Source organism: Littorina saxatilis, linkage group LG8, assembly GCF_037325665.1.
Source record: "Littorina saxatilis isolate snail1 linkage group LG8, US_GU_Lsax_2.0, whole genome shotgun sequence".
Taxonomy (NCBI): Eukaryota; Metazoa; Mollusca; class Gastropoda; order Littorinimorpha; family Littorinidae; genus Littorina; species Littorina saxatilis.
Window position 1 is genome coordinate 14208840 of NC_090252.1, and position 25862 is coordinate 14234701.

At 39.6% G+C, this 25862-nt stretch overlaps 1 long non-coding RNA gene across 1 annotated transcript in view; it reads left to right on the plus strand.

The window, feature by feature from the left end:
- The first annotated feature begins 149 nt into the window (after positions 1–149).
- The window catches only part of LOC138972882 (uncharacterized), a 189318-nt gene continuing 163605 nt past the window's right edge, over positions 150–25862 (plus strand). The window contains exon 1 of the long non-coding RNA XR_011457796.1: positions 150–2477. This is a non-coding gene — a long non-coding RNA (uncharacterized lncRNA). The remainder of the gene's footprint in view (positions 2478–25862) is intronic.

Below are 25862 nucleotides of genomic sequence, written 5' to 3' on the forward strand. Positions count from 1 at the left end.
ATCATTCAAATCATGCAACAAACACCAAATTAAGCAAATATGAAGAGTTTTATGTGCTTAACAAAACCTGATACAGAGCCATCGCGAAAAATAAAAAATGGGTAGTTTTTAAACAATTTTTCAAAATGGCCGCCAGTGTAAACGGTTGGGTATGTTAGGCATATTTCACTTCATGTGATTAACAGCAAATTTGGCGTAAATGTACATTTGCTTTTGCTTAACAAAACCTGATACAGAGCCACAGTGAAAAAATTAAGAAATCAGTAGTTTTTTTACAATTTTCAAAATGGCCGCCAATAAAAGGGTATTTAGGCATTTTTGATGCTACAAGACATTCTCTTGCAATAGAAACTAACACAAACACATTTTTAAACAAAGCAATACATGTATTGTTGGTGCAGAGAATGATTGGACGGTGTGGGTGGCAGGGTTGAAGAATTTGTGGATTACCTAAACTGTGCAAAAATAAATATATTGCACCAATTTTCATACCAAAACGAAAACATTCATTCCTGTGCTGTTATATTCAATGTATGCTATTGAGGGCACTCAACTTGGCTAACTGGAACACTTTTAAGATAAAAGGTGGCCTTTACATGGGTTATTTGACCGCCGCCCAAATAAGGGTACCCCCAAAATAAAACTGATAAAAATGTAATGTATCAACTCAAAAGTCGACTAAAATTCATAATCGCTGTATTTCGAAAACGTTGTTTGTTCTCATGTGTTTACACAACTAGCACATTCCGGCAAGTGTCTATACTCAAAAGAAACTTTGGCAGTACTTGAAACAACCATCTGTCATATATACATGCGAAGTCAAAAATATGTGGGATGTAAGTCAACAAACCTGTGGCAGTTTTTAAAATATTATTTCGTGAAGATTTGAAAGTGTACTCAAACGGTTGAACTACGCCTCGTGCGTAGACACACATTCCTGAAAGTTTCAACGCAACCCACTTGGTCATTGCTAAAATACATGGATTTTAGTTGACTTGGGTATCCCTCAAATGTGACACATAAACATCTCATCCTTGAGATCGACACATACATCAGTAGGTACAATGGCACAACACTAGAAATATGCAAGATGGCGAAATAAAACAACCTGTTCTGGATGGATAATCAAGTTGACTTTCTCTTCGTATACAACAGTGACCCAGTTGTGCCTCAGGAATTGTCGTCGGCTTTTTAAAAGGTACCCGAAGTTTTTGTCACATCTCTTTGTCACGTCAAGGGTATCCTTATTTTGACGGCGTAAATGATGATGTTAAAAAAAAATGTGCCAGATAGCGAAGATGCGAGCCTTTAATGGCATAGACAGTTTGAATAAAATGACACAGGAATAAAAGTTTGAGTTGGGGTATGAAAATGGGTGCAATAATATTTTTGCACAGTTTAGATGCTGACAGTTTTCACAGGCATGCAAGCACATTTGCAGAGAGCTGTGCTCTGCAGTCCTTCTTAGCAGCATTTGCAGCGTTTTGTTGTACAGCTCTTCTTGCAGGCACACCTCATGAGTTCTGGGCACACGCTGGATACCTCTTGAAAGCTCGTCCAGAATGACTCCCACTTTCCAGCCTTGAACTGCCAGCCCACAGAGTTTGGAAGTCTAATAGGTAGATGGCTCTTCTCAATCTCATGTCCTGCAGCAGCACCTCACTTGTAAGGGGATTATGGTCAATTTGGCAGCTCTTTTTACTGAAGAGGTACCGTCTAGCACTGTTTACACCCAGTACGTTGCTGGTTTTGTCCTACAAATGTACACCAAAAAGCTCTTGTGCTGCCCTGTCAGTGGTACTCAGCTTACAAAGAGGAGCAGACAACCTGAAGAAAGTTTGAGTGACGTCTTCAAATGCTTGCCATACTTCCCATGGGCCAAGCCTTCTGATTCCCCAATACCATTGAAGAACGACATAGTGTCACAGCCTGTAAGGCTATGCAAAATGGGCAGACAGGGTGACTTCTCTTAGCCAATGGTTTTGGCAATGTGGCGATACACTTCACCAGCAGAAAAAAACGCAACACAGCTGGAATGAGAAGCAGACTGTCTGGCCTCCTCTACATCCATGGTGCAGGAAATCAGCCTGTGGTACCCTTCACACAAAAGATGAAAAGTGACATTTTTATTTGAATGTATTTGAATAATGTTTAATATCTCAGAGAGTCGGTCAAAGCCGGGTTAGCAAGTCTTCACACAACAGACCAAAATGAAAGAAAATTATATTTCATGAATTCGTATAATTCTTACTGTTTCAGGTTAAAAAACAAACAAACACAGTTTCCAGTGACCCAACTGATTCTGGAATCTTTCTGACCGCTACATTTATTCGCTTCAAACAGTCGCTAACAGAATGTTGACCATAGTGAGGGTTCGTACGTTAAACCCATCAAATTCACAGAGGTCGCTTACAAATGATGTGCAAACATGTTCCAATTAATACAAATAAAAAAATCTTACTGTTAAGATGTATTAGGTAACAAACCTTGATACAGTAGTACTAGTGAAATCGGCTCCCTTCTGTGGCACCGGAATAAATGCAGAACGCTTGTTCCCAGGAACCGGCATGTGGTGTAACTCTTGTATATATCCTGTAAAAATAAAATTCACACCAATGCACGGTCAACTTAAAATAAGCAAAAGGATGAGAAACAAGCAACAAACCAAAATTGTAAAACTCAAAGAGCGGTACCTCTTCATTTTTCAAAACCACTTATCTCATTTGATTAGCATACACTGTATGCTTTTGTCTGTTACCTACCGTCTTTGAAAGTTTGATCACAACACTGTAAAGACATGGGGAGTGGAGTGTTTTTATCTCCAGCTGGTCATCCTACTATCTGGCCTACCCTCGCTCAGTTTTTGACTCTACCCCTCCCCACCTTATGGAAGTCCTTAACGTAGGCAGGACTAATCATTTATCTTACCATGAACAATCTCTTTCTCCTCGCCTTTTATTCAAAGTTCGTTTAATCTGTTTAAAATCACCAGCGTGGCGATCATGATTTCCTTACTTGTAATCAACAGATAGATCTAGATCTATCAGCATCACAATCCAGCTTGATGAGCTATTGCAAGATTACTCTGCATTTCAGCGCTTCACCCGATGAATAACAGACCCCAGGGGAGAATTAAACAGTAAAATGATGTGACATTGGTGAATGGATGCGTATTCTTGAAAACTTACCTTCAGAAACGTTGTTTTCGCTCAAATCAAAACACGCAATGTTGCGGAGGCCGCCATCTTGAATTTTCATGCTGCGGATATATAAAATTCTAAAAACGATCAAATTAAATACCAGAACACAAAAATACCCATAAGAGTATTTATGTCATGCATGTGTTATCAGCAGACAACTTCTGGTGCATGGTAAACCATTGAATTTTACATTTGCTGAGTTGGGAATATTTACTGCTGAGCGCTTTTGGTACGAATTTCGTCTGCTGTAAATGCAGCCTTTTATTCCCTATCAAAGACAAAAAAAACGATTTCTGAAGTGGCTCTGTATCTGAAATCCCTTAAATAATTATAAGGAACAATACCACAAAGTATGATGTTTGTTGCAAGATGTGAATGATTTATGAGTGCGTCTGCAACATACGAGCCCCACTATAAATTGGGCAAGGTACCAATGTAAATGAATTGGATCTAACTAATGTGCTTGTACTGCATCTCTGGCCTTTGAATTCACTCACTGGCTCAGCGTGAGAGGCAACATCCTGTCGAAATCGTAAGCACGAGGCTGACTGGGAGATTATTATTCGAAGAGCATGCTGAAACGGATTGTAAGTACAATATTTTACATGTTCTCGACATTTCTGTTGATCTTTCCTTAAATTTAATTTTTTCCTTGATTTAAAAACCTAGGGCTTGTATTTTCAGTTGTGATACTAAGCACGTATCTTTACCACAGTATCCGATCACTTCACACTTGAATTTGGAATGATGAAGTGGAATTATTTCTGGATCTAATTTATTATTTGTCCCCCCCCCCCCCCCCCCCCCTCTCGATTCCTTTTTTCGCCACATATATATTGTCGTGTGACGGCCCGGGGTAGATGCTTGTACTGGCTGATTTTTTTTTTAACTTCGGTCAGATACAGATGATTGGAAAAAAAAATTGTCAAGGATTTCAGAATGTAATAGACCTGTTCGAAGTTTTTACGGGATGGGTCCTGTTACATACAGACTGAATGTGCCCAAGATGAACTTTTGAATAAACATACACACACAAATCATGTCAAATGAATCTCTTGAGCACGTCTGTGGTATGTTTTTATACTGTTTGATTGAATAGACTGACGTGCATTCTCTCGCAAATGTGCGCGCGTGTGTGTTTGTCTGTGCCTCAGACTTATTAATCAAAGATGATGTTGCACATTGCAGATCTATGCGACAGGAGCAAGTGGACAAGACAGCTACATTTGTCTGAGCGAAGATCCAACGGTAAGCTCTTTTAACCGAAGACAGCGAGCCTGGGTGCATGCATGCAAGCTTCTATCATGTTCGTGTGAGTGCTGCAGGACTATTAGACGACTTTTCATTATTCTTGATTTGGAGATCCATGCAGGGTATTAGAAAATGCAGAATATACACGTTTGAACAAATATGATGTGTGTTTGCTCTGAAAAGACGCAAAAAACAAACATTGTATTATTTTGTTTAAAGTATCACAAATATTTATTATCTGTATCTGCATGGTTTGATAATGATGAAGGGTAAATTACTTTGACGTGTGCTTTTTTTTTTTTTTTAACCACACTGATAACGAATGATAGAAACACAGACACACTTAACAACATATCCACAAAAATTGGAACAATACATGTAAGCTGAACAATGCCTGTAACACATTTCAGGCCTCAGAAGGAAGTAATTATTAGATTCAGACAGAGAGAGAAAGCCCAACACGAAACCAGTTGTGAATTTTTTTATTTCATTATGTAATATTAAAAACACGACAACAACGTATTTCCTGTACTTAGTAATAGTTTCGTGCAATGATGGATTGCAAAGTATGTCTAATTGAGTGGCATAAAGAGGCACAGTTGCATGAAAAAAGGTTGGTTCACCAACTCGGATCTTGACTAGGATCAGGATTTTACATGGACACAACCTAGAATTTAACATCTTGGGGGGAGGGGGGTACTGCGCCTTTCACATCAAGATGTAAAGACATTTATTTTAAATAATACTTATTAGAAAGGAAAAATTCAAACAAACTACGACAATCGTTCTGAGGGGAGAGAATTACCTCTTCCGAAGAAATTACCTCCCTTGCTTTTCTTGTCGTGACTTATGTAGAGTAAAGTGAATAGAAAGTGAATCAGTCAGTAACAAAACAAACAAAAAACATTTACTAAGATCAATGAGGAGTCTTGAAGTATTTGTCAATGTTAATCTTGTATGCATAACAAACAATATATTACGGATTGATAATTACAGAAAATCGTCTCTTCTACAGGGTTGACCCCCATAAAAATGACAACCACAACCATGCAAATTACTTCTGCATCTGTTGAACAAATTATTGTATGGTATTCATTAACTTCAGTTTATGTTCTGCCTTTCCAATAAGTGGCAACTTTGTAAGTTGAATGGTCTGACTTTTGTGCAATTTTATTTTTAATTTTTTTCTCCAAATTCGGGGGTCGACTAAACAGAACGAGTTTTGACATTGAGCGGTAGCCATTTTTACCTAATTTAAATCCTTCAGGCTTTTACCTTTTTGATTATTTTAAATGTCTGAGTATGTAAAAACATTCCCTTCAACCCCCAGGCTATCGATGACCTGAAGAAAGCATGCAGTTACAGCTAGATTCAGGGCAATCCTCAGACACGAAAGTATTGGTGACGCAAAAGTTAGATCATTTAACCTGCAAATTTGCCACTTTGTGAACTGCACATGCATAAAATCAGGTTTATGTATGCTGAATATGAAGTTATGCAGTCAATTGGTGTAGAAGTTATAGCATTTCTGTCAGTTAACAGTATTTAAAATCTCTAAAGTAAAATCTGACATATTCGAAAGTTTTGCTTAAACACCCAGACATTTTTTTACGATACTCTCCTAAGCTTCTCCACTTCTCAGCCCTGTCTTGGACATGAATTCGAATAAGGCAGTCAAAATAACTTAGTTTGGAGCACCCATCAATCAGAATAAGCATTAACTTTTGACACAGGAAATATCTTCTACCGAAAGCTCTCCTGGTTTTATTCTACATTTTTCCTGCATAATGGTAACACATTAAAATGATTGCAAAAAAACCAAGCTAACGTCCTCGCATTTGTCCAGAATTATTCCATGTTTCACTTGGGAACAGAGGGATAATTGGTCTAAAGAATTTTTAAAAAGGAGGGTTAGGGTTACCCTAACCCTCTTTGGACCATCTGTATGCAATGCCCGCTATAGGTAGAAGACTTTTGTGGAAGCCATGGAAGAATACATCGCTGTTGTTCTGGTTCAGCTTGAGGTCCTGTCCTAGCGAATATCCTGCACACACAAAAACACGACTTTTTAAGCCACTTATGTTGCATTCCGTGACATTTTTTGTTGATATACATGTTTTTTTAAGACACCCCATATAATAAAAATTATTGTTTGACAATCTCTTTCAGCATAGTTTACGAATCACCAATGTGTATACAAACGCAAATAACCCACAGGTCAATAAATTACTTTCCAGAGAAAGAAAGAGAGAGAGAGAGAGAGAGAGAGAGAGAGAGAGAGAGAGAGAGAGAGAGAGAGAGAGAGAGAGAGAGAGAGAGAGAGAGAGAGAGAGAGAGAGAGAGAGAGAGAGAGAGAGAAAGAGAGAGAGAGAAACTAGAAAATGTGTGCTATATAAAATGCTTCGTAACAAGGTTAATTACTGTGAAATATTTGCTTGTACTGTACTGCAGGGTGAATACTGAGCTATATACACAACCTGTTTGTTTGGTTTTTTTTTGTTTTTTTTTTTTTTTTTTGGGGGGGGGGGGTGTTTTGTGATGAGGGTTTTTTCCAAGCCTTTACTGCTTTAGTCATTGTTTGTGTGTTTGTTTGCTTAACGCCCAGCCGACCACGAAGGGCCATATCAGGGCGGTTTAGTCATTGAATGCACCCGACTTCAATGTATCGTTCAGTGATGATGGGTAATTGTGTGATCAACTATGTAAGTTAGTGATTGTTCTGGTTTCATGCAATGACATTGCATTAATTTTATAAGTTTGTTAAAATCCTGTTGTTTTGTGTATGTGTGTGTGTTTCAGGCAAAAGCTGATCTTACAGTCCTAGTTGTATGCAGTACCTTTGCCTCTTCGTTCAGGAATCAAAGTATACAATCTAAACCGATTTTTTTGTTCAATAATGTTCAGCTTACCATCCCGAAGAAGGCAGTCACGTGCCGAGATATTGATTATAGATATTAACGTATCTAACCTGGTTACTGGTGTGTTTTCTTTTTATTTCAATAATGTAAATGTGTGACAACTTGCAGGGTACTTGATGTTCAGAGCAATTTTTCTGGCAAAAGATCTTTTATGGATCAAAGAAAACTTTTGTCATGGTGCACAAGTCAATCAATTTGGTTGATAAATAATTTGTGCTGCATTTTCCCTGGTTCCAAAACGTAGTATGTATTACCACATGTCCTTACCTGTCATTGGCATCACATGATTCTCTGCAAGTCCTTTGTGGAAATACGTCATTTAACACTTGCACTTATAGTAGGTGGCTGTGGAACGGTAGACATGCAACGGCAACGAACAACAAAAGACACAAGTGTGGAGTACACTAATTTTTCTTAACATACGCCAAGTTTCTTTGAGAATGCTCCAAGTGAAAATCAGGGGTTCCTAGGCCTGATATAACAATTAAACAGCTTCTTCACAGAGGAAAGGAATTCTATTTCATCCGCTGAAGCAAACTATGTCAATTTGCTGATCTTGATTGCAAAAATGTGCATAGGTATTTATAGATACGGTACCCCTTTAGAGATCGGATGTATTTTTGAAAAAGAGTTAAGTTTAAGAAAAATAATTGACTTGTGACTCGCATATGTGTTGCTATCTGTGAAATTGAAATAAAGAAACGTTAGGTAACAAAAGGAGAAATGATGACGGAAGAAAATATAGGACAAAATGTATATAAAAATAAAAAAATAGTAAGTGGAGAGAGAGAAGATAAAACGAGAGGAGACAGTGAGAGAAAGAGAGGGAGAGAGAGAGGGAGAGAGGGAGAGAGAGAGAGAGAGAGAGAGAGAGAGAGAGAGAGAGTTTGGCAGACTATGGGAGAGAGGGTGAGAGAGAGACCGACAGAGTATGGGGGAGAGTAGAAAGAGAGAGAGAGAGAGGGAGGCAGACAGAGAGAGAGAGAGAGAGAGAGAGAGAGAGAGAGAGAGAGAGAGACGAAACAAAAAAGAAGAACAAAGAAGAAGACAGAAGAATCCGAAGAACAAAATTCAGAAAAAACAGACAAGTCGAAGAGAAAGAAAGTGGATGCAGAGAAAGACAGACTAGGGAGTGTGTGAGAGAGAGAGAGAGTGAGAGAGAGAGAGATGTTGTGTGGACAAGTGTGAGAAAGAGAGAGAGAGAGAGAGAGAGAGAGAGAGAGAGAGAGAGATGGTGCGTGGACAAGTGGAGAAAGAGAGAGAGAGAGAGAGAGAGAGGGTAAATGTAAAAAAAAATAAAAAAATTCCATGATCTGTTAACTGTCCATTGACTGTGAAGCTGAGAGAAAGAGTGAGACTGAAGGAAAACAATAATAACTTAATAAGAATTAAAAAAAACTTCCGATATAAAAAAAACGCACGCACATGTGTGATTAACAATGTCTGATCTCCAAAAAATAAAAAAAAAAAAAAGAAGAAAAAAAAAGAAAAAAAGCTTCTTCACAGAATCAGGAGAGAAAAAACCTGTTATATTGCGAGATGTCGTGACAAGAATAGACAGCAGCAGCAGCAACAACATTGCTAAATCGTCGCTTTAACAAAATTTGATGTTTAGCATCGCAGACAAAGCACGGCTACAGATCCGACCAAAGCCACACTTCATGCACGATGGGCACATTGTTATGGCCAGCTTGTTAACGTGCGCATTATGTATGTTTTACATAGAATTGAATGTGTTTGTCGTTGTGTCTGTCATCTATCCTAGTCGTTTGATTTAGAATAAAGCAAACTTGTTAGAACATGTGTAGTGCTTCACATTATACACATAAACCTAGGTACCTGTTTAATAAGTAAACAAGAGGCGAAGCCTTCAAGGCTCAGAAATCGACAAACAGTAACACAGGTAAACTCAATCACTCCTCCACACATACACACACACACACACACACACACACACAGTAAGCATAGGTGAAACTGTGCAAGAAAGCGAGACACTAGATCTGCCAACTAGTCTCGGCCCGCTCACAATAACAATGACCGAGACTTTCAGTAATTCCTTCGCGTGACGTCTAACCCTCTTACGTCATAATGTGACGTCTTCAAATGTTAAAGTTTCTATCACACTCGTCAAACACTTTTGACCGAGACGTAATCTTCTTATGCGAGCTTTATCCATAGACTCGGAAATGTTAAAGTTTCTATCAGTGTATCACACACACACACACACACACACACACACACACACACACACACACACGCACGCACAGACAGACAAAAGTTAGCATCGCATAGGCTACACTTACGTGAGCCAACTAATGTCAGAAGTAGGTATTTACCTTGTTTGCCTTCGCGTTCGCTTTCTTGATAGTCCGCTGCAGCATGTGTATCACCTCCCTTGACATTCAAAACGCCAATGTATTTCTGAAAGGAAAATGAAGATATTGACCGAAACATCACACAAGTGGTATATCATGCTAGGTTTTGTTTACAGTGCACGTTCTACGACCACATCTGATTGTAATTTAAACAAGAAGAGCAAACGCTCGATCGAGTCACTTTCGCAGTTCTGAATATTATATGAGGCATCAGATGGACAGGAAGAAATTGCTATTCACAACACAATGAGTCACGTTCACATAAAATTTGAGCCCGGTCACTTTTATAGTTTCCGAGAAAAGCCCAACGTTAAGTTGTGTGTTGCCGAACAGAAAAGGCTAGTTATCTCCCTTGTTTTTCTGATAACGTTCGTAAAAGGCTACAGATGTAAATACTTTGATGTAAAGAATAATCCTACAAAGTTTCAATCACATCCGATGAACTTTGTCAAAGATATAAAATGTCTAATTTTTCCTTTGACGCTGACCTGTGACCTTGAAAAAGGTCAAAGGTCAACGAAACCATCGTTAAAGTGTAGAGGTCATTGGAGGTCACGACTAAACAAAATATGAGCCCGATCGCTTTGATAGTTTCCGAGAAAAGTCCAACGTTAAGGTGGTGTCTACGGACGGCCGGCCGGACGGCCGGCCGGACAGACTAACACTGACCGATTACATAGAGTCACTTTTTCTCAAGTGACTCAATAAAGAAAAACTGTATCCATTTATTACTTCTCTATTTGTGTGTGTTTGTGTGTGTGCAGGGGCGGATCACATCATATTTGAGGGGGAGTTTCCAAATTTCTTTTAGGGACAATTCGACGACGCGAAGCGTTTAGTTGAGGACGCGAAGCGTTCGAACCTCCTTGGGGGGGGGGGGGGGGGGGGGGGGGGGTCCGACAAATGTTGATAAAAACAAGGAAAATGGATCAATCTGAGCCTAGAAACATCCCCTAATACACCTTCCAAAAAAGTAAATATAAGAAGAAAAATGTGAATCAAAACAAGGCCAATTGATCGATCTAGCGCAACCTGAGCAAACTAATTAGCCAACTTCTTTCCAAAATCGTCATTTAGAATACAAAGGCCGGCTCCTAAGAAAATGGAGCAATCTGAGCCATGAGTCTTAATTTTCAAATTATTTATTTCTTCTTTTAGTTTTTAGGCTAGAGAGAGGGGGGTGGGGGTGGTCCGGACACCCCCCCCCCCCCCCCCGGATCCGCCCAGTGTGGGTGTGTGTGTGTGTTTGTGTGTGTGGGTGTGTGTGTGTGTTTGTGTGTGTGTGTGTGTGTGTGTGTGTGTGTGTGTGTGTGACCGATAACCTTCCCTAAGTTCTAATCGTTGCGTTTGCATAGTAATACAGTTTTAATACTGGATATGCCCATGAAAAAAATATCATTTCTTGTTCTTGTCATTGTGTGTGTGTGGCCAGGGCCGTGACTTCTGCATTTTGTTTGTTTGGTCAACGCCCAGCCGACCACGAAGGGCCATATCAGGGCGGTGCTGCTTTAACATATAACGTGCGCCACACACAAGACAGAAGTCGTGAATTCTGCATGCCTCGACGTCTTCGGAAAAGACACAAAATGCCAGCAGGCGTATGTTCTTGGAGCACTCAGTATGCCGTCATCTGCAAACAAATAAATACAAATTATTCAATTGTGTAAATAAAGAACAATCATTTTAATATTACAACAATAAATGCATATATAATTGTAGTCTTCACAGAGACATTTAATTGTATGTATATGTCTCCACTTCACTATCTTCAAATAAAACTTCCGTAAAAAATTAAAATACTATAAAACTTACCCCCACTCAGATCTATTTAGGATTATTCAAGTTTCAACCATGAAACGATGCCGGTTTGGACAGATCTGCTAGTTTGCGGCTGAAACTGAAATCAAGGGCGATCTTCAGAACTATTTCTAATCTTGCATTTGTGATTAATATAAAATACTGATCTTCCCAATAGAAGCTGATGTGTATACACATGACCAGGACAAGGTATTTCGTCACAGGGCATTTACGCAGACGTCGCAGTTCAAAATATCGTTTTAGATCTGATTTTGTACAGCAGCCTGTGTGATTCAGAATCGTCTGCCCTTTTTCGGTTTAACATTTTATGGACGATTCCTATGAGACTGCTCAATCATAACTGATGACAAATTCAGAAACAGATGATGGTTTCAAGTAAGCTACAGTAATGATTCGTTAAAAATGTCAAGCCACTCGTCGATCATTCACACTCAAAGAACCCAAGCCAAATCTGCTCTGGTTCCGAGCAGCTTTTTCCAACTGAGACCCTATTCTAATTGTTACGCATCTGCCGCGAAAAGATAGACCACAAACAAGCGGCACTGTACCATGCTTTCGTTTATGTTGCCAAACAGATTAAATGTGCATTGTAAATGTGCTTACAGCAAAGAAATGCATCCTTACTTACCACAAAAATACTGGTACCACATTCATCACACCTGCGTCTTCTTACCAAAACCTATCGATATATTTGTTTACGATATATTGGTAATTACTAACCGTTAACTATTTTTCAAAAATCTGAAATGACTTTTAAGAATCAAAGAAAGATTCGCTAAAACGATTGACTTCAGAAAATAAACAATATTTTTCTGAACCATGAAATAAAAATCGAAAACTCCGTTTGATCTTTTATTTTGGTAGATTAATGACAACAGCCGGAACTGAAAGTACCAGAACCAAAAATTAAAGGCATTAATCAGGTAAACTAAGAAGATTGTCGTTCCTGGCGCGCACTTCACATGTCCGTTAAACAGTGTCAGAGTGAGAGAAAAAAAATTTGTTTCGCAGTTCGACAGTATTTGAGGCCCTTTTTCATATCAAAGTGTAAAGGTTGCTGAACGATTTTTTTTCCTTTTTGCTTGTTTAGTTACACTTCAATTGTAAAATCTGTTTTTTTTTCAATTCGTATTATCAATTCTAAAAGTAACTGAAAAGTGTATTTAAACAAGAATCGACGAGGTGGAACGCTCTTGGTCTTTAGACCGTGCAGATCGGCACAAATCGGTGTTCTATGTTGCTATTCAGTACACTTAACGGTGTTGTAACGGGGAACGAAGAAGGAGCGGAGAGCGACACTTTCTCGTTGATATAACATATCAATCAGATGACTATACGCAATTTGCCGTTTAGTGTATTCCGCCCCCTCTTCACTTGATCCGCCTCCAGCGTTCACATGATGCTTGCCCCCGATTCCCGGCTTTTTTTGTGTCCCGCTACTCAACAATGTCCAGATACGGACACGCGCCGACGAACACACCATTGTATACAACGTCATATATATATATATGTGTACACACATGCAAATTCACAAAACCCCATATCCAAATTTCGATAAACTTCCGTGGTTTTTTTTCTTCTTTTCTTCTGAATGCTCAGCTTGACACACACACACACACACACACACACACACACACACACACACACACACACAGACACACACACACACACACATACGCACACACATACACACACACACACGCGCGCGCGCACACACACACACAAACACACACACACACACACACACAGACACACACACGCACAGACAGACAGACAAACACACACAGACAGACAGACACACACACACACACACACACACACACACACACACACACACACACATATTGACGCACTAACTGACGCACGTGACGACAGAGAGCGAGGAAGAGAAAGAGTGAAACGAGAGAGAGAGAGAGAGACAGAGAGAGAGAGAGAGAGAGAGAGAGAGAGAGAGAGAGAGAGAGAGAGAGAGAGAGAGAGAGAGAGAAGCACATGATTCAATGTTCAAGAAATCTCAACGTATTCAGTGTTGTTAAACAGGGAGGTTTGACAAATCTACTTACCGAACTTTGTTCGATAGCATTGGGGTGTATTCCTTGCTGTTATAGCATGGTTTAATCTCGAATCAAGACACTGTGGTACACACGTCCACGAGGCATTTTCGTGAAGATGCTTCGCAGCAATGACTTTATAGACGAAAGTTACATGAGTTGCATCCCTTGATTGACACCCACAGTCATCTGCACCAACGTTGGTGTTATTGCATGTAGTGTCAAAGTCTCTGACCGAGCAAGAGGGATTACCACTTCCTGGAGTGATGTAAAAATCAACAATGTCGGTGTAATAGTTTGGGTCGCATGGCACAGGTGAAGTCAACTTGTTGAGAGGAATAGTGCACACCAGCTGTTCAACTCTTCCATTCTTCCATTCTTCTGGACACGTGAAGTCAAAATCGTCCGAACAGGTAACTGAAAGCAAAGCAAAATATACTTTGCATGAGAAAGTTTCAAAGTCTACACAACAAAATGACCGAGGATGAGACAAATGCATATGAAAAGAAACAAGTCGCGTAAGGCGAAAATACAACATTTAGTCAAGTAGCTGTCGAACTCACAGAATGAAACTGAACGCAATGCAACGCAGCAAGACCGTATACTCGTAGCATCGTCAGTCCACCGCTCACGGCAAAGGCAGTGAAATTGACAAGAAGAGCGGGGTAGTACTTGCGCTGAGAAGGATAGCACGCTTTTCTGTACCTCTCTTCGTTTTAACTTTCTGAGCGTGTTTTTAATCTAGAAACATATCATATCTATATGTTTTTGGAATCAGGAACCGACAAGAAATAAGATGAAGGTGTTTTTAAATTGATTAGGACAATTTAATTTTGATAATAATTTTTATATTTTTAATTTTCAGAGCTTGTTTTTAATCCAAATATAACATATTTATATATTTTTGGAATCAGAAAATGATAAAGAATAAGATGTACGTAAATTTGGATCGTTTTATAAAAAAAATAATTTTTTTACAATTTTCAGATTTTTAATGACCAAACTCACTCATTAGTTTTTAAGCCACCAAGCTGAAATGCAATACCAAACCCCGGCCTTTGTCGAAGATTACTTGACCAAAATTTCAACCAATTTGGTTGAAAAATGAGAGCGTGACAGTGCCGCCTCAACTTTCACGAAAAGCCGGATATGACGTCATCAAAGACATTTATTGAAAAAATGAAAAAAACGTATGGGGATTTCATACCCAGGAACTCTCATGTCAAATTTCATAAAGATCGGTCCAGTAGTTTAGTCTGAATCGCTCTACACACACACACACAGACAGACAGACAGACACACACACACACACACACATACACCACGACCCTCGTCTCGATTCCCCCCTCTACGTTAAAATATTTAGTCAAAACTTGACTAAATATAAAAATAGTATTTACTCACCAAGAAAAAACATCACAATATAAAAGGTCACATTTTTTTGCATATATATATAGAGCCTTCTTTGGGACCTTGACCCAGAATGCTTTTTGTTTACTTGAGGTGTATGTTTCTTGTAAGTGTATCAATATATGGACAAAATATCCAATTCAAATGATTAGTTTAACAGTTATTTAGATGGGCAATCATGGTGTCGGTGGACCAACGGGCGGACCAACGGACATACGGACGCAGAGACAAGGAGTGGTTCAACAATGACTGAGAAGATCAATAATCAGTTAAAAATCGTCCGTGTGAAACTACCTATATTTTAAAACCAAACAAGTATTACCATTGAACATTGAATTCACACGTGCCACGTCAGTGACGCTCAAGTGCCACGTCAGTGACGCTACATATTAACCGCTTGTGGGCAGGATACATGATATTTGCAATTTCTTTCATATTTCAGTAAGATGTCTTGACTATGATCTAACAAAATCATATGATTAAGTTGGCTAAACTCATAGCATTTGTGAATTTGGCTTAGTGAGTGAAATGCAGGCGAGCATTTAGTACCCTTAGCTAGTTTTACCTTAACATTTTTCTCCTTGGGAAGGAAGGTTGTCATGCTTTGGGAAATCTCTGCACAAATTTGAGTTAATAAAAGCATCATGAATATGGCTCTTATGGCAAATACTGTCTGATGTTTTGTGGGAATGCCAGGTCAGTGACGTTGGAATTTCCCTTGAGCAAACTAACTAATAAATGTTTACGTTTCCGAGCTGCAATGCAATCCCATAGTCCGGCCTTCGTCAAAGATTTCTTGACCAAACTTTCAACCAATTTGGTTGAACAATGAGAGCGTGACAGTGCGGCCTCAACTTTCACAAAAAGCCGGATATTACGTCATCAAAGACACTAAAAAAATAAAAAATAAACTATTCTGGGGATATTATACCTAGAAACTCTCATGTAAAGTTTCATGAAGATGGGTCTAGTAGTTTTCTCTGAATCGCTCTACATATATGAACAGCTCAGATCATGGGTCAATAAAGTGTTACACAGATGGTCAAAATTAAAGTACAAGATATTGCACTGGAAGTGGAACTACACTGTTGCTTAGTGTCTGTATGAAGCTACAAGGTGAAAATAGAAAAAGAAAAACACGATTCTTGACTTTGATGGGCTTTTTCTGCTCGTAAGCACACATTCTTCCACTCATCACAGCATGCCCCATTATTGAGTTTAAAACACCAATTAAATTTTTTTTGAATAAAACTCACAATTTTACAATAAGAATTTAGAGACCTGAATCAATTAGGTATATCCTACTTAGTTTGACTTTTGCGAAACTAAGTAATTACACATTTAATTGAATCAGTCAGACAGACGGAGACATAGAGAGACAGACAGAGGGCAAACAGAAATCTGAGAAAGAAACCCCTTTAAAAATGTTACCATGTTTGAAATGAAACATCGCAAGGTGAAGCCATAATTCATCACCTTTCAGTATGACGTCATGAGCGTGTTCCACACTTGAAATGACGTGTTTTTATCATGTTGTCAGCTGCACGGAGCTTGGAAGTATAATTTCCATTCAACGATCCGAGTTTGTTAAGTTTTAGCCTATTTTCAACGTCAAACACCATGAAACTATATATATTTGGAATCAGAAAATGGTAAGGAATAAATAGAAGTTGTTTTTAAGTGTCTTTTTTCATAAATAAAGATAGTGGTTATTTATCGGTTTTCTTCATTTTTAAGCATAATTATCAATACAAAACAACAAAACTATATAGTTTTAGATACAGGACGCAATAGGGAATACACCAATATAATTTTTTTGTTTCAAATATTAGTTTTTAAAAATTTGAAAAAATGACATATTTCGAACAAACATTTCAATAACAAAACTTTAAGTGACCAAACTGAAATGCAATCCCATAATCCGGCCTAGATCTGAGATTGTGTGATAAGAAATAAGATCAAATTGATGAAAAACTGTAACTGTGAAAGTGCTGCCTCGACCTTTTGGCAAACGGTAAAATATGACGTCATCAAACTGTCCTATCAATAAACGGGAAAACCTTCTATGAGAAAATCCAGTCAAAAATATCCATATCAAATTTCATAAAGATCCACTCCGTAGTTTTTGAGATATGATCTGCAGTGTGAAAAAACGCCCATAACGCCCAAAACGCAAATGATTTGGTCGTGTTCTGCTGATACTATAATGTTTTTCTTTCCTAAAACACACTATAATAGTAGCCTTTCCCAATGTCTATGCTAAAACTGACTTGTCTGTGTTGTCAATGATTTTGCTACAGTGTGAGAACACAATCTCACGCCCATAACGCTGTGACACGAAAACTTATTTGGTCGTGTTTTGCCGATACTGTAATGTTTTTCTTTCTTAAAACACACTATAATAGTAGCCCTTCCCAAATGCAATGCTAAAAATGACTGGTCTGTGTTGTCAATGATTTTCTGCGAGAATGCGATCTATCTGTTTGTCGCAAAGACTGTGTGACACGAAAGTTATGAGCTGAAGACAAAATCTGCTGAGTGCAATTACGTTTCAGAAGATAGTTGTTTAAAACTGTTTATCACTCAGACACGCAAAGGAACACTATAACTTTATTATTCAGGCCATATTTGCTTTCCTTTGTCATGTATGAAAGTACTGGCCTTGGTTGAAGAAAGTGACCTGTCGCTGTGCAACAAATTTGTCGCCATTTTCCGCCGTGTTTTGTAAATAAAACGTGTTTACTACCCACACATACAAAACGATGCTGTTGTTTCCTTTTATTTTCTTATTGTTTGATTCATGCTTAGCAGTTTAGTATGCTTTGTTTTCTTCTCAATTCAATGGATGGCTATAAAATAAGCATTTAAATGTGAAGGTGTTAAAATGACCCATGATCTGAGCTGTTCACATATATACACACACACACACACACACACACACACACACACACACACACACACACACACACACTCACTCACACACACACACACACACACACACACACACACACACACACACACACACACATACACACACAGATACATACACCATACCCTCATCTCGATTCTTCGTCAACGTTAGTCATAACTTGAATAAATGTAAACATAATAATAATTGTCATTAAACACTGGTGTCACATGACTGCTGTAAAGATTAATTGGCTAATGGCATTGCACTTAAAACTGTCAGCGCACTCATGAGAGAAAGCATGTGCCCCTTTTTTTCGATTTGAAAAGATTCTTCTCATCCTCCGTAGCATATTATGCTTGACCCTAAAATTCCCTGCGGATAAAAGCATAAGTTTTACTGATAGATTTCGAGTCGACCGATTCGATTCAATGGCCTGTGTACATGAAGCAGTTCAGTACTGAAATGAACGGTTTTCGCATATTTCAAGACCACTACACGCGAAGGCTTCAAAACATTCTTAACATGTTATCATAGCACCAACCTCCAAGATGAATTCAGACATGTGCATTGCGAGAAAATACCTGCCAATTTTGTTTTGTTGAGAATGAGCGATCCAATGTGTCATTTTGCCATCAGGGGACGTCACTCAGTTGCTTGGGGGTCGTTCATTTTTGGGACAACAACGGTGTAAATAGACAACGCGAAGGCTTCCAAAGGAAAAAAGAATGCTTTATGTCCTACAGGTTTAATAGTTCGCCTCTTAAGGACAAGATACAGGTTATATGATTCGAGTTTTACGCCCTCATGGCTTTTGACGAGATACACAAGTGTAAACGTGTTTAGGTGGTATCATCCATCTGCACTTATGGCAGAATGACCGAGGTCTTTTACGTGCCATTGTGGTGACACGGGGGCAGTGATTGCGCTAGATATCTTTCAAACCGGTATGACACCATGAGCTGACCACAATGCTCTCACGAAAATCGGGCAACCTGCCAAGGCAACCAGTCAAAGGCAAACAATGACTAAATCAATGTTATTGATCTCAGGGCTATGTGCATCGTTTAATACTACATTTTCTCGATTTGCTCTATAAATCTGTTAGTGCACTGTGATGTCTCAATACCTTAAATACTACTACTACTTCTACTACTACTTCTACTGCTCCTACTACTACTACTACTATTTAAAATAATAATAATAATTGTCAGTAAGTATTGGTGTTACATGACTGATGTGAAACAGTTGATAGGCTAATGGTAATGCGTTTAAAATGTGAGTGCGCTAACAGTTTCAGACACCCTATTTATCCGTCCTTTGCCTTGCCTTGTATGTGCCCCTTCTTTCGATTTTAAAAGATTCTTCTCATCCTCCGTGTTAGTCACATGTAGCTTATCTTCTCAATATTACCAAATGATGCTTGACCCTACATTTCCCGTGGCTAAAAGCAGAAGTGTTTTTTTATGACAGGTTTCATGCGCCTGTGCCACAATTAGGCTGTGCCTCTTCTTTCGACTTGCTAAGATTTTTTCTCATCCGCCGTGTTAGTGGCAGGTAGCTTATCGTCTCCACATTACCAAACAATGATGCTTGACCCAACAATTTCCCGCGGCTAAAAGCAGAATTGTTAAGTTTCTTTGACAGATTTCGAGCTGGACCATGCAGCATTAATTTTGGAAGTCGATTGACTGTTCCACGTACATGAAACAGAAGGCAGCGTCAGTTCAGTACTGAAATGAATGGCTTTCGCATATTTCAAGACCACTACGATGTAGACAGAACACGCGAAGGCTTCAAAACATTCTTAACATGTTATCATAGCAACAACCTCCAAGATGAATGCAGACATGTAAATTACGAGAAAATACCTGCCAACTTTGTTTTGTTTAGAATGAGCGATCCAATGTGTCATTTTACCATCAGGAGACGTCACTCAGTTGCTTAGGGGGTCGTTCATTTTTTTGGGAGCATAGAACATTCCGGTACATGCCTTCTTTTTTTCTTTTTCTTTTTTTTTTCTTTTTTGTTGTATGCTCATGGGTACATTTAGCATAACTGTAACTCTACTGTTAGTTGCTAAACGATCAAACGTTGCAGAGGGTAATCAAATCGTAAAATGCATGGTTGGCGATTAAACCGTCAATACCCCCGAAATGTGCAAAGCCCACACACACACAGAAGTAGATCTAACTCGACCTGTCCACAATTTATCCAAACGCCTGCAAAAAAAATGTGCCTTGTCAAATGTTCTAATCTATTGTCACTACTGACACTATCATTAATGAAACAATCACAGTTCGCTTTGAGATTTATAGAGCAAATCTTGAAAATAATAATAATGATAACATTCATAATTCGTTCTCATAAAGTCTGTTCAGTACACTAGGCAAAAAGTCGCGTTTTGGCACTTTAACTTGGCATAATATATATAACATCAAACATCACGTTAATCAACTGAATGTTGTGGCATTATACCTATGCGATTCATGTCACATTAGAAAAACTGCCGTAACGCAATAAAATTCCTGAGAATTTAGTATTATGCATAACACGGTAAAACATCGAGTTTTGGTGTCTGCGTTTTGGACGTTTTCGCTGGGATTACGGACGGCTATTCACATCGTGTTAAACAAGTTGTCTCAGTAAGCAAATCACCAGATAACGTCTGGAATTATGAAAAGTTATTGCAGTGACTTAAACTCGAAGTTAGCTGTTGGTTTTGATGTGTTTCACTGCGTTTTCGTCTTGCTTTTGTTTCATAATGTTGTTGCTGTTGTTGTTACTGTTGGGAGCTATACATCACATTTTTGTTCCCAGAAAAATACATTCTTGATTAATATTAGGACGCAAACCCTCCCCTTTACTTCACACACACACACACACACACACACACACACACACACACACACACATACACACACACACACACACACACACACACACACACACACACACACACACACACACACACACTAAATTACACGCCCGATCAAAAATCCGCGAGCGTGTGTACTGTACAGGAAGCATACTAGACCTGTGTCCATAAACAGAGTAGAAGATTATGGGCTGGCCCTGAATGACTGTCTTTGTAAGCGAGAACAAGACATTGTGATTGACTACGTGTGATGTTATTTGGGTCTATTTTGGCATACCCTACACAGCCTTTAGCCCCTGAGCGTGATCACGGGATCTTGGCGGGAGATGCGAACTAACACACGGTATACATTAACTTTCGTTTGGCTGGCGGCACTAAAAGTATTTGCAGTCACCTTTGGGATGATTATTGAAATGTTATGACTGGTTTTATCCTTATCTGCAAAAAGAAAAGTCAAATCGTTTCTTCAACAGTACTGTGAGCGGAGCAGTATCTTCAAAGTCAAATGAATGTCACCAAAAGATTAATTAACTTGAACGAAACTGTATCTTGTTTGATACTTAATCGCGTCTCTTGAACATGGGAAAGCATTCAGTATAGAGTAATATTTGTTGCAGAAGACCTACACTGACGCCGAACCTATAGCCGCACATCTCATTATTAAAAGACTCTCTCCTTTACAGGCAATGGCATATCCCCCCTCCCCCTTTCTCACCATTTTTCTCCCAACTGAAAAACTGTGTGCGTGTTTGCGCGCGGTTTTTGCGGTGTGTGTGTGTGTGTGTGTGTGTGTGTGTGTGTGTGTGTGTGTGTGTGTGTGTGTGTGTGTTTGGACGCCTAGTTATTTCCACTGAATAAATACGTAAAGAGGAAACGGAGAAGCGGAATACGGAGAAACTCTCTCTCTCTCTCTCTCTCTCTCTCTCTCTCTCTCTCTCTCTCTCTCTCTCTCTCTCTCTCTCTCTCTCTCTCTCTCTCTCTCTCTCTCTCTCTCTCTCTCTCTCGTTCTCACACACACACCCCCACACATGCACCCACCCCCTCCCCACACACACCAATACACACACAGATGCACACACAGACACGCACACACACAGTCTTGAATATAGGAAAGCATTCAGTCTGGAGTAACTTGTTGCAGAGTAGATCTACCTACCGACGCCGTTCATATAGCCACACATCTCAATACTAAAAGACTCTTTCCTGTACCGGCAATGTCTTATCCTCCCCCCCCCCCCCCCCCCTTCGTCTTCCCCTCACATTCTCACCCCTTCCAGGCAGTTGAACTCACCAGCTGTGACGAAAATCAGCACGAGAAATATCCCTGTTTTATTCTCCATTGAGTCTGTTCTGCTCCGAAGTCCTCTCCAATTTGATATTTTGTCTTGCAAACGGCGTTGGACAGTTCCCATTTTAAGTGTTGTATGAAACAGGGCACACAACAAAATGTATCGGGAGGCACGAAACAAAACCTGACTTTTCTTCTGAATAGGGAATGCCTGATGTGACCGCAAACAATGTCATAAGCACAATGACGTAATTTCAATAATGTAAAAGAACAATTAAGGCTCGGTTTACACGACCCCATCTCTCAAAGTCTTGGTCAACAGAATCAACTGTTTGGCGTTCAACAGATCTGGAAACAAAACTGAAAAATAATTCGTAGGTTTTGACTGTTGACCGTTTTCTTGCCTGATTGAATGGTTATACGTAACAGGGTCTCTACCTGTTCTCTTGAGTGTGGGTTCGAATCCCGGCCGCGCTTGGTGGGGTAAAGGTGGAGATTGGTCCAATCTCCCAAGTCAACTTATGTGCAGACTGTCATGTAAATGATGTCATCATAGCTGATGACGTAACTGTGATGACGTAATACCATAGTTAAATCGACAGACCGTCACGTGGTGTCTCTCGCGCAGGCAACCGTCGTGGGAGCATAGCGTCCCCATCTTTCAGAGTTGTCAAGTGTTATTGCATTATAGGTTCAATAAAAGTCTATTGAACCGTTCTACTAAGAGATCAGGTTCCTCAAAACTAAACCGTGGGCAAACAGCCAAAACAGTCTGACGCTGGTGGTGGGAGCCCTTGTCCGTTCGCGTCTCGCCTACGGGCAGGAATCCTTCTTTTCAGCGCCTAAAACCATCCTCAAAAAACTGCAAACAACCGAAGTAAGGGCCTTGAAAATAGCATTAGATGTACCTAGATGGGCCTCTGTGAAAGCTACCTATAGAGAAGTGGGCTGGCTCACCCTCGACGAGGAACGTCTACTGCGGACAACTCAATATTTTATCAGACAGCAAAGATCCCCAAATAGTGTAACACAGACCATAAACGATCTAACCAACGATTATAAAACGAAAACCTTCAACAATCGTTATACCCCTAAACTCCACGAGAAAGCCCTTCCTATTAAACATTATGCAGAAAATTTCCTCGACAACATAAACAAGCAGATAAAAGACATTGAACTTATCTCGGCCCCAATATACCCGCCGTGGTTATTAGAACCCCCCAACATCATCTCCAAAAGCAAATATAATCTCAAAAAAACCGATCACTTGTATCTGGCCACACTGGCAAAAGAAACAATAAACAAGAAATTCCTTCGAGGTAGGAAAAACACCCCCGTTGGTCAAAGGGAAATAACCATTCTCACTGCACCCATTCTCACTGCCACCAACTGAGAAGGTTATTTCCCTTTGACCATGAATATTTTTCTCTATAAGTCCTTGTAGAATCTTAATCCACCAATAACTCCCTAACCGTGTGTTTGACTGGTCCCAATTTTTGTAAGGACCGTCTCAGGAATGTATAGAACCTGTTCACCAAGTTTGGCGACGATCGGTCCGTTCATTCTTGAGATCTATATGCGAACACAAACACACAAACACACAAACAAACACATCGACCGAAACCTATACACACCCCTATACCGGGGGTGTAACAAGAAATATAGCCACTTTTTAAAAGTATACACAGACGGGTCGAAGCTGGCAGACGGCAGAGTGGGCTGTGCCTTTGTAATCCCAGAATTAAAAATCGAAAAGTGCTATAAATTAAATAAAGGCATTTCAATTTTCTCAGCAGAGCTATATGCTATCTTTATGGCAGTTTCATTTATTAACGATATGCCAGTTTCACCCGCAGGAGTGGTAATCTGTACAGATTCCAAATCTTCCCTAGAAGCCCTAGAAAATGGGACAAAAAACAGATCAAATATGCAACAAGAAATTGTATTTGTATGTCATCAAGTAATCTTACAAGGCAGGGCCCTAGACCTAATATGGATTCCATCGCATACTATCCTAAGAGGAAATGATCTAGTCGACACTGCAGCAAAGAAGGCTGCCCTTTTTTCCTCAACCGAAATTAATATTGGCTACTCCATCTCAGAATACCATAGCTTCCTAAACGCATTTTTACTTACAAAACTAAACAGCACACACACGAACGACCCCATGAAATACATCAAAGGGGGCTTTTTTCCTAAACTCCCTCCAGCCCTATTACGCATACTAAGAAGGGCCCGTACCAAAGGCCTCAATTGTTCCGTTTTCAAAAGAAACTGCGAGTGTGGCAGCGAAATTACCATAGAGCACACCTTCGTAAAATGTACTTCAAACTTAACCCGATTTGCAACCCTGTATGATTATATGGACAAATATAACCTTATGCCAATTCAACTCTTTAACCCGGACGATAAACACGGCCTCGACCATGTCTCGTTCTTCACAAAAGCAATCTACAACTCTGACATATCCTGTTGTTTTTAAAACTAAAACGCTATGGGGGACACACAGCTCGCAGGGAGCGAAGGGCATTGCCCCACCTCGCGGGCGTGTGTGTTTTTGTTTTGTTTTTTTCCTCCTGATGGCGGGGATATAGCTCAGTTGGTAGCGCGCTGGATTTGTATTCAGTTGGCCGCTGTCAGCGTGAGTTGGATCCCAGGTTCGGCGGAAATGTATTTCAGAGTCAACTTTGTGTACAGACTCTCTTCGGTGTCCGAACTCCCCCCCGTGTACACTACATTGAGTGTGCACGTTAAAGATCCAACGATTGACAAAAGGGTCTTTCCTGGCAAAATTGCTTAGGCACAGTTAATAATTGTCTACCTATACCCGTGTGACTTGGAATAATAGGCCGTGAAAGGTAAATATGCGCCGAAATGGCTGCAATTACTGGCCGTATAAAAATTTCATCTCACACGGCATCACTGCAGAGCGCCTAGAACTGTACCCACGGAATATGCGCGATATAAGCCTCATTGATTGATTGATTGATGTTTTCGTTCCTCTTCCTATTGTTTTTTTTGTTGTTGTTTTTTTTCTTTTTTTCTTCTCTTTTTTTTTCTTTTTTTTTTAGGAGATCAGACATGTGCGTGCGTTTTTTTGTTTTTTTTTATATCGGAAGTTTTTTTTAATTTTTTTTTATATAATCATTTTAATTCTTAAGTTATTATTGTTTTCCTTCAGTCTCACTCTTTCTCTCAGCTTCACACTCAATGGACAGTAAACAGATCATGGACAATTGTTTTTAATTTTTTTTATTTACATTTACCCTCTCTTTCTCTCTCTCCTCTCTCTCCTCTCTCTCTCTCTCTCTCTTTCTCACACTTGTCCACACAACATCTCTCTCTCTCTCTCTCTCTCACTCTCTCTCTCTCTCTCTCTCTCTCTCTCTCTCTCTCTCTCTCTCTCTCTCACTCACTCCCTAGTCTGTCTTTCTCTGCATCCACTTTCTTTCTCTTCGACTTGTCTGTTTTTTTTCTGAATTTTGTTCTTCGGATTTTTCTGTCTTCTTCTTTTTTACTTCGTCTCTCTCTCTCTCTCTCTCTCTCTCTCTCTCTCTCTCTCCTCTCCCCCATACTCTGTCGGTCTCTCTCTCCCCCTCTCTCCCATAGTCTGCCAATCTCTCTCTTTCTATCTCTCTCTCTCTCTCTCTCTCTCTCTCTCTCTCTCTCTCTCTCTCTCTCTCTCTCTCTCTTTTTTTCTCTCTCTCTCACTGTCTCCTCTCGTTCTATCTTCTCTCTCTCCATCTATTTTTTTATATTTTTTAT